The 10,364-nt window shown below is 35.7% G+C and overlaps 1 protein-coding gene across 2 annotated transcripts in view; it reads left to right on the top strand.

The window, feature by feature from the left end:
* Nucleotides 1-6,201: 6,201 nt before the first annotated feature.
* Nucleotides 6,202-10,364, top strand: part of tead1a (TEA domain family member 1a) — a 48,555-nt gene continuing 44,392 nt past the window's right edge. The window contains exon 1 of one of the 2 annotated variants that reach the window (XM_067436081.1): nucleotides 6,202-6,267. The gene's annotated coding sequence lies outside the window, so the exon portion shown is untranslated. Of the gene's footprint in view, nucleotides 6,268-8,708; nucleotides 8,869-10,364 lie in introns of those variants that run through there. The other variant, XM_067436080.1, reaches the window with a different exon arrangement.

Raw genomic sequence — 10,364 nt, 5'->3', positions numbered from 1 at the left:
AAATTGCAGCAAATCGGAAAAAATTGTCTAATTTGATCTTGGCAGACTCCATATGCTATTATAACCACCAATAAATATAACAAAGATAAACATTCTAATGTGGAACATCTGTTTTGAGACACTGTATGAACAAATACTGTTGGTTTAAACAGAAGAAAAATTCTCTAATCTTTCTGCCTTAAAATTCTTGTGCCTGGTTTGCTTTAGAAAATCTTCAGATCTTTATGTATAATAAGAGTTCACATTTCCCTTGGAAAATGCTTGTCGAGCATGACTTACATCAACAATTCTAGGGTGTTTGTGTGCTGTTGCTAGTGGTTTTCTAATGGACAAAATCAAAATAAACCCCAGCCAAGTCTCTGATATTCTGGCCCCCTTTTAAATTCAAGTGGGTGTTTCACCAAATGTTATGGTCCTCCAGTCAAATTTAAAAAAGTCTGATCAATTAGAAAAGTAGATGGTCACATTAACGAAATTTCGCAAATAAAGAGAGGTCCATTGTTTACTGTCAATAGAGTAGTGTTGGTCAATTTGCGTGGAAGAACCTGCATGGGAAAATGTGCATGGGAAAAGAAAAGTTTCGCATGAAATTCCTATTCAAATGACTAGGATTCGGTTATGGAATGGTTATATTTGTGCCAATAGCTAACAATACATTGTATGGGTCAAAATTATCAGGATTTTGTTAAAGGTGTCATGAACTGGCTTTTTAAAATATTTTATACTGTTTTCTGAGATCAACTAATGACGTTTGTGTAGTTTTTCCATTCAAAAACCTCATAACCAATAAGTGATAGGCTATTTTCTACACTGGTTTTGAGGCTCTCTCCAAAACGCTGGGTTTTGATGGGCATGCCGCACTGGAGACTTGGAAGTAAACCCCCACGGCTAGGATTGGATAATATTTGCATATTTAATGAGTTTAAGCTTAGGTCACAAAGGAGAGATTGAGGGAGAAGCGGCAACCGGAATGATTTTCTCGATCACAGGACTTGTAAACGTCTTTATCAAACAAACACAATGATTTATTTCTCATCCACCCGCAATGGATTGGACTATTATTTTTATATTACACACACACGTGCGCGCACCGCCCTTCAAATTTCAAGTCAAGAGAGACAACGGCACAGATCAAGAACAGAATATTATGAGATTCATCAGCCTGCCTTTCTGTTAGACACGTACACATAAGCAAAACGATCCATAACAATGCAATACTATTACATATAAAAACACGTTTTACTCACATAAGTGTGTTGCACCATTCCTGTCGGATCCAAATCCAGCATCGCCCGGAGATTTGTTTGCAAAAGATCCCGCAGTGAACTGAAGCGAACACCACTGTTCCCCACGTGAGCTGGAAGTTCAAACACTCATTCCTAATATTAGGATCCGAAGGTACAACCAGGAATAACGCAATATTTTGCTATCTTCCTCGGCGTGTTTATTGTTGTTGGCTAGCTAGCTCTAGCCTATCCCCTCCATGAGTCGATGGGCGGGGCTCCTGAATAAGACTTGCTATAGAGGCGGTGTTTTGTAGCGCTATGGCGTAAGAATGAAGCACAAGACCGTTTGCTGGGCCTGGTGTTTATAAAAGCTTTTCTTTGACTAAGAAGGACATTTTCAGCTCTGAAACTTAGAGGACATTCTCATATTACCATGACCTTTTATATATCAAAAGCTCAAGAAAAAGTTGATTTCTCAATTCATCACCCCTTGATTGTTCCATGAAGATCTTTTGTAAATTTCCTACTGTAAATATATTAAACATATTATATATATATATATATATATATATATATATATATATATATATATATATATATATATATATATATATATATATATATATATATATATATATATATATATATATATATATATATATATAATATTATAAGCAGTAATATGCATTGCTAAGGACTTCATTTGGAAGTCCTTAGCATTTGGACAACTTAAAAGGCAATTTTCTCAATATTTCAAATTTTTTTGCAGCCTCATAGATTTTCAAATAGTTGTATCTAGGCCAAATATTATCCTATCCTAACAAACCATACATCTATAAAAGCTTATTCATTCAGCTTTTAGATGATGTATAAACCTTAGTTTGAAAAAAAATGACCCTTATGACTGGTTTTATAGTCTAGGCGGGTCACATTTCCCTGACTATAATATGCCTTAAAAATATGCATATAAACTATGATACTACTTGCCATCTTCTGCACCACTGTTTAAGAGACCTCAGTCATGTCATTTCTGGGAAATGTCACATATGGGTGGAGTCTAAATTATTTTTGCCGAAGAATGGTTGGTGTGACGGGGTTGAGTTCAGACGTGAAGGACATAACTTTATGACAGAATGCTTGGTGTATGATAGAAATTAGATATTGAATACAAATAATTAAAAGTGATTTAAATGCAAAAATTATAATGGACAAAGCAAATTGTGAAAACCTTTTAACATTTCATTTTAAAAAATCTGGTGGGCTGCAATATTACCTGGATTTTGCTCATTATCCTGAGCAACTGCAAGCGTAATATTACACTTCTAATCAAACTATGGCCTTATTTGAGGCATCGTTTATGTCAGTAGCACAAAAGGAATGTGTTTTAGTCCTTTGTTTTAAAATGATCTCCCATAATGAAGATACAACAGAAAAACTGATAAAATATAATATGATTCACTATATGTAGCTCGGTTTTAAATAGTGGAAAAGAACATTACAAATGAAACGCATATTATGCAATTTTCACACATTCTGACTTCCTGTTATGCCAAAAGCAAGTGATTATTGTAATCTGAGGGGGAAATTACAAAAAGGACACCTGGGTAATTGACTGACCTGTGCGTAATGTCCTGAATTGCAGTGTTGCCTCCTTTAGAATACAATTATTTAGCTTTTCTTAACATGTGTTCTCTCTCTCTTAAGCATTTGCCTCTCTGCCTATCTGTTAGCCCATATGTCACCTGATGCTTCGGAGCCTTAGTGTGTCGATTTTCAAAGTTACGCTGGCCTGAAATTCAACTGAACATCAAAGGTAGAAAGGCATTCATCCTCAACATCAAACATGCCTCTGAGGGCTCCATTTATTAAACATTTACAGGAAAGACATGACCTCCAATCTGCTAAAGAGCGTTTATATTCTTTTTGGCTGCATGTTGTTGATTAATATATCCATTCATACATCGCATCTGAATGTCATATCTAAGAACAATTAATGTTATATTTATTATAGATATGCTCCTTTCTCTGTGAATATCATGGTAAGAGAAACGCACAAGGTCTTCCTCACTGTTTCCTTTTCATGTCTTTCATTTGCGTCCCTATAGAATGTGAGAACAACATTCTGCTAATGGCAGGCTCAGGCACGCTGGCATGCTCTCACGGGGTAACAGTAACAAGTTAACAAGCTGCTTCATTGCTTGTTCTCCAGATCCAATTATATGACTATTTAATTACACCCCTTCATATTGCTCCTGCTCTCTCCTCCTGTAAAAGCACATATACCTATTGATTTTCAAGGATTTTTTCCGTTTTACCCGTTTTGTTCGCTGTTCTTGTGAAGTGTGTTCGCTGGATGCATCTATCATGTGCTGTTTTTAACATCACAAGTGCTGTTTTTAATGAGCAGCATTTTCATCTTACCTTTCAAAGCAAGCCTCTCTCCTCTTTCTTTACGTGTTATGCACACTGTAAACCCTAATGCTCAAGATAATTAATTGGTTTGAGTAGAGCCAACTCAAATTAAACAGATTAGTTCAAACAAAGTAACTTTTATGAGTATTTAGAACTTTCTTTTTTTTAGTTCTCAAAACTCACACATTTTGAGTAATCTAAATTGTTTTGAATTTTATGAACTTGTTTCTTTTAATACTAGACTATAAACCAAAACTGGGATGGGATTTCTATTTCCCAGCATGCTTTGCTATGGCTCTCAAAAGGGACAGTAAATGCATAAATTAGTTTTTTGTTTTTTTTGTGTGTGTGTATGTGTGTGCAATATTTACGTTTAATTGAAGATTTAGTAGTGTTTAATGTTTTGTTATGCTAGAAGAGTTATTTTATGTTGTTGTTTTTTTTTTGTAGGGTTACCATGGTGAACAATGAGTTTAGTTTGAGAACAGATGTTCTATATTGCTATAGATGTTCTGTATTAAACAGATGTATTATATTGCTGTCCTCATTTAGCAAGTGCTATGCTAATGCTACCAAAGCATTGTGTAACCAATTAGTAAGGTGGAATTTATTGTATTAGCTAAGCAAGCCAAGTTTTCACTACTAAAAATTTGAGATCACATGATATTTTGAAGTTAAATGTATGAATTAGCTTACTGAAATATTTCAAGTTCAGAGCAATTCAAATGTAAGAGTACAAAATAAAAATCTGCGAGTTCTGCTTACTTAAACTTTAAATTTCGTAACTTAAATTTTTTTTTTTTAGTTTTGCCAATTTATTTGGGTTTACAGTGCACATTTCTGTCAGGATCACTATGGTCAAAGATTAATGACAAGTCGTTTGGATTGGTGGTGGTTCTGTTCTGGGCAAGAACTCCCTGCCCATGCAGCCTAGCATAAGAGAAGGGAGTGCTGTGATAACCCCCTTAGGGTAAACAGAACAGAACCGGCATAAATGTATTGCAGATATCATTAAAGTTCTGAATGACGATGATTTAATGTAACAACAAGTCATAAATCAAGATAAAGGAATATGAGAAGGCCAAGTCCTGACTGTGGACGAGAGAAAAAGCTGGGGATGGAGGAGCCAATGTGATAAAGCTGCTAATACTTTATGAACCTATATAAGGATGCTGTGAATGGCGTTGAAGACATGGATCAGCTGATGCACGCTTGACTCACGTGACCTGCCAGAACTAACTCTACGCTTGATTTGTGTGTTAAATTACCAGTTGATTAAAAGAAATGTGTGTGTGGCCTGGTAAACCCATGGGGACAAAATGTGTGTAGGGTTATAACTTTTTGACTATTTTCAAATAAAAGATTTCCTGTATCATAAATTGATTAACTTTTTGCTTAAAAATCAATAAAAAATGCCCTAATTCCTATTAGTTTAAAAAAAAAAAGGTCACCCCATATCAAAACTTGGAACAACCACATAACAAACATTACTGCTTATAAGTAGCACTTCCTAAAACATTCTGGAACTGTTTAGAACATTCTGGAACTTTCTAGGACTGTTGAGAACTTTCAATCTGATAGAAGGAGGATGTGTGCATTTAGAATAATCTTCACAAGAAGAAAAGTGTAAAATGCCACTCCAAATACAAAGTTTCTTGGAGCGGAAATCAAAGGAAGAAAGGGGTGAATAGTGGAAATTTCCATAGAAGCCACAAAATCATTTTCCAGTTCAATTTATTCTTCCATAATTTTGTGACTTCTGTCAAAGCATTTCCTTGACTAGCTTTTGTCTGTTTTTACCACAAGATGGCAATGGTACATATAATGACTGTATTATATTATCAATGTTAACAACCCTTCTGTGGGTCGAGTGGTAACTTGAATGTCTATTTTGTTTCCTCGTGCAATGTAAATATAACCAAAATGTAAAAACTAACCAAACCCTTAATTTATCAATATTGTTTTTTTTGTTGCATTTTGTGTCACTTGTTGTTTAAAGTCACCATGAAATAAATGCAGTTCCCTTTTCTACAGAATATCAGTCTTTATTATAACTTATTTATGCATTTTTTAATTTATGTGCCCTTGTAATCTTTAATACAATTTGTTTAATCAAATTAATTGAATCAAATTAACTCCCCCTTCCACTTGGGACATCTTTCGTGATGACGTGAAGGGACATCTGTCACTCAGATCACAGCAATAGCCAACCACAACCATCTTATCAGTTCCTGATTGACAAAATCAGGGTAGGGCTATTTCATGCATACTAAGCTTTTACACTGTTCAGACACTTTTTACACTTTTTTTACACATTGACAAAGTTTAAAAAAAATAAATTGGACATTTGATGGAGTATTTCTGTGCCACAAATACTTCTTCCGATTTCTCACAAGTTTCGTAAAGTTTTTTTTCGAGTATGGGTCTGCGTGACTTCAACAATGGTGGAGTTACCTTTTATGGGCACTTCTGCCGGAAGGGCACGCGCGCACTCTTTCGACCAGAGCAAGAGAGCTAAAGCAGCGCGTCCAACAACGGGCTTTGCTCGGGTTTAGGGAAGTTGTTGGTTGCGATGCGCTGCGCTGCGCTGGTCACAGGACTTCACAAAATCAACAACGCCACCAAACAAGTATGTTTAGACAATCTTGTTCAGTTTGTTCCCTACATTTCGATGATGATTGTTTTATAAACGAGGCTCAGTTCAATTCCAGATTTGCTGACCATCTAATGCTGGAAGATAGAGTGGTCTTGGTGATAAAGGTTCATGGTCATGTGTAATCACAGGTGGTCAGTAGTCTAAAACTGCTTAAAATGTCTGTTTGTGTGTTGTTGGCTATTGGCTCATAAGTGCACATCAAAAAACAACACGATCAGTTGATTTATCAATGGAGAATGGGTGCACTTCCCACATGTACACCTTTTGAAACAGGCAAATAAAAAAAAATATGATGACATAATGAAAGTAGAAATTAATAATTTACACAAGCCGCTAAGCAAACACAGGCCTATAGGCTACAGTTACAGTATAGGCCTACATAACCTTAGAGATGTCCTGCTGTTGTCGTTGTTGCTGCTGCTCCTCTTCAATATCTGCCTCTGGATCTGATTCTGGATCATATATGTATGGCTGAATCTGATTGATAGGCATCGTTTATTTAGGACAAAGGTTTTTTCCACGTTACGTCACAGCTTTCAGACGCTCTCAACTTAATAGCTCCGCCCACACCATACACCTCCAGACGCTTCGTTTTATTCGGAAAGACAGTGTAGGCCTATCTTTCTTTAATAACTATATAACTAAATACTTTTCGGAGATAGACAGGATGCAGTTAATACTCTATAGGTACTCAAGTTTGACATTAGATTGACCTTTAACTGTGACCTCCCCCGTTTTCACAGAATAAAACAATACAAAAAGGTCACTGTGACTTTATATCTTGCAGTTATAAAGTCAGAATGCAAGATATAAACTTTTTGAATTGTGAACAGAATAGTGTGATATAAAATCCAACACGCAATTCTGACTTTTCCCTCACAGTTTGCATATAGCCTATATATCTTGTTATTCTGACTTTGTCTAATAGCATTCTAATTGTGAGATATAACGTCAGAATTGCGATACTGATAATTGTGAGATAAAAAGTTGCAATTTTTTTTTTTAATGTTTTATTATGTGGCGGAAACAATCCTCCATAAGTAGGCTACTCTTACTACATACAATATCTTTCTATGACAGAAATAGTAAGAGTAGTATGCTATACTGCAGAAATAGTAAGAGTATGCTATTTTGAACACAGCCACGCACTTTTCTTAAGTGCTGAGAGCACAAAGGAAAACATTGCTGAAAATCGCAGCAATATAGGTAACTTTACTATTATTATATATAGAGAGAGACACGTTTGCTGTTTGTCATGTTTTTTTGTGAAACGGCCGCCAGCCAGCCAGTATGTTACATTAAAGGGTTAGTTCACCCAAAAATGAAAATTCTGTCATTAACTACTTACCCTCATGTCGTTTGACACCCGTAAGACCTCCGTTCATCTTCGGAACACAGTTCATAAGATATTTTTGTTGAAATCCGATGGCTCTGCCTTTACGGTCTGCTCAGACAGAGCTTTATTGACACCAATTTAATTTCCTCTCTCAAGACCCATAAAAGACAGCAAAGACGTTGTTACAAAGCCCATCTCACTACAGTGGTTCTACAATAATTTTATGAAGCGTCGAGAATAGTTTTTGCATGCAAAAAATGAAATAACAACTTATATAGGCTAGTGATAGGCCAATTCCAAGCTTTGAACGGTTATGAATCAGCATATGGATTCATTATTCGGATTGTATGTCAAACCGCTACGCTGATTCATAGCTACGCTCAATCAAGTCGTTATTTAGTTGTTTTTTTTGTGCACAAAAACTATTCTCGTCGCTTTATAAAATTATTGTATAGCCACTGAGATTGACTTTTAACAACGTATTTAGTGCCTTTTATGGGTCTTTCGAGAGGAAATTACATTAGTGTCAATGAAGGCCTGTCTGAGCCATTGGATTTCAACACAAATATATTAATTTGTGTTCTGAAGATGTACAAGTGTCAAGCGACATGAGGGTAAGTAATTCATGACACAATCTTCCTTTTTGGATGAACTAACCCTTTAAACAAAAATCAAACGTAGGCCTATTAAAAGGTGTGTGTCTTAGGAGAGACCAAAGCTGTCAAATGCAATGTATGCGCTTCCGAATTCACCATGTTTGGGGTAATCAGTCTTTTCAGTATCGAATTAGACCAACGAATTAGACTTTAAAAAATATGAACAGCCTTAAAGAAAAAAAAATGGATGACTACCTTGTAAGACTTGTCTTGGCGGTTTATATAACCAGACACTGTACTCAATAAAAAAAGCGAATTTCTTCAGTGAAGAGATTCAAAAGATTCGACTCACTGATGAATCAAAAATCCTCACCACTTCAGTCACACACACTCAGTGGCGGCCCCTCCCACCGCCGAGGACTTCTGTGAGCTACGTCACTCTCTGTTCCCGCCCCCAACGCAAACTCAGTTCTTCGCGTTCATTTCATTCTTGCCCTCATTCCGCGCATACTTCACATCGTTGTTAGATACACAGAATTGTCGCGCTGTCGCGCTCCGACAAGAAGAAAAAAAAGTGATCAGCTGGAAATAAATCAGAGCGTGCGCTCGATCCGATTACTCTGCATCATTTAAAAGACGAAGGTACGTTGTTGCTTAATACTAAGTTTTAGAAGCGATGTGAAGTTATAAACGCTATTTAGATTTTCTGTAAAATTGTTTTGAAGTATAAGAATGGTAGATTTATTTATTTTTGTCTACTAGTTTTACTAACCCTTATGTATTTGGTTACATACTTGTGCTATATTATGGACTAGTAGGCTAGATAAAGAGAATATAGGCTGTAGTTTTATTCCCAGTTCTTTAAGTGACACGGCAAAAATAAGCAGCATTTCACGATGAAAACCCACAAAAACACACTGTGTTGAACGAGGTAAATAAAACGATTGTATATATATGATTTTTGGTCTTTTTTTGTAGATTGTACAAATCTACAAAAGATTGAAAGATTGGTTGTAGATTGAAACATCCGCAGAGATTTTCATCACTTGTGGAGCTTCAGAAAACACTTTTTCTTCGATCTGTGCCAACTAGTTTAACGTTACACGATCTCGTTGTAACAGTAAGTTCATATTTACTTTAATAGTAGGCTACACCTCACGTTGTGATTCATGTTTCTTGCACGACTGAATCGGTGTCATTGGTTTCTGTTAACTTGACCTCAGTGACTTGTGGATGTTTAGGCGATTGTTTGGTCCGGTTAACACCCCGTTCCCGTTTGCTTTCCTGAAAAACGCCAGATTTGTGTACATGAATAAAGGATTGGGGAGAAAGTCCATGGTCCAGCCCCTGTTAATAATTAATCTGGACGTTTAAAAAGCCCTCAGACTAAAATTAGTCCCTGGTCTAAGACTGTCTCGAACATATACCTAGACAGCGTTTTTGGGCGTCATGTGTCATATTTTGGGTCTAATTTGTCATATTTCTTAATAAAAGAGGGAAGAAACAATAACATATTTGATTTTCCAAATGAATTGCAAATTTGAATGTTACAGTATGCCATTTTAATAACATGTAAAATATATTAACAAGATAGAGATAACTTTTAAGGGCTAAACTAATTGTAAACATTACGTAGCCTACATGTCTTATACTGTACATCAAGTACACACTGTAGTACTTTTTTTTTTGTCTTTTTTTGTTTGGTTGTTGTGTCCCTCCTCTCCAACTGCTGTCTGACAGTGGTTTGTTGTCTCAGATGAGATCGACCCCCTTCACCATTGTGTGGCTGTTTTGACTTGCCAGTCTATTTAACTTATGTAAACAGAGTAGATAAACCCTTTAAAATATGGAGATACATTTTTACGCTCCTAAACATAGTTTTGACTTCATATCAGTATAAAAATCACTATCTGTGACAGTTTTTCATTCATTTTTTTAATCATTTAATCAAAGCCTATAAAGTATTTGGAAGCTTAGGAACATATGGCCACTTAAGTGAAACGGAAGGCATTTTTATATGTGATCTGAACATTTGTTTTCTACTCTTCCTTTGTGTTTAACATTATAATACATAACTTTTCAGAGGGAGAAAATCAATTAGTTAATTAAGCTATTTTCTCTTTCTGTTTTGAAGAATT

This window comes from Pseudorasbora parva, chromosome 25 (assembly GCF_024679245.1).
Source record: "Pseudorasbora parva isolate DD20220531a chromosome 25, ASM2467924v1, whole genome shotgun sequence".
Taxonomy (NCBI): Eukaryota; Metazoa; Chordata; class Actinopteri; order Cypriniformes; family Gobionidae; genus Pseudorasbora; species Pseudorasbora parva.
The sequence above is the reverse complement of the archived record's forward strand: the minus strand, read 5'-3'. Positions and strand labels throughout refer to the sequence as shown.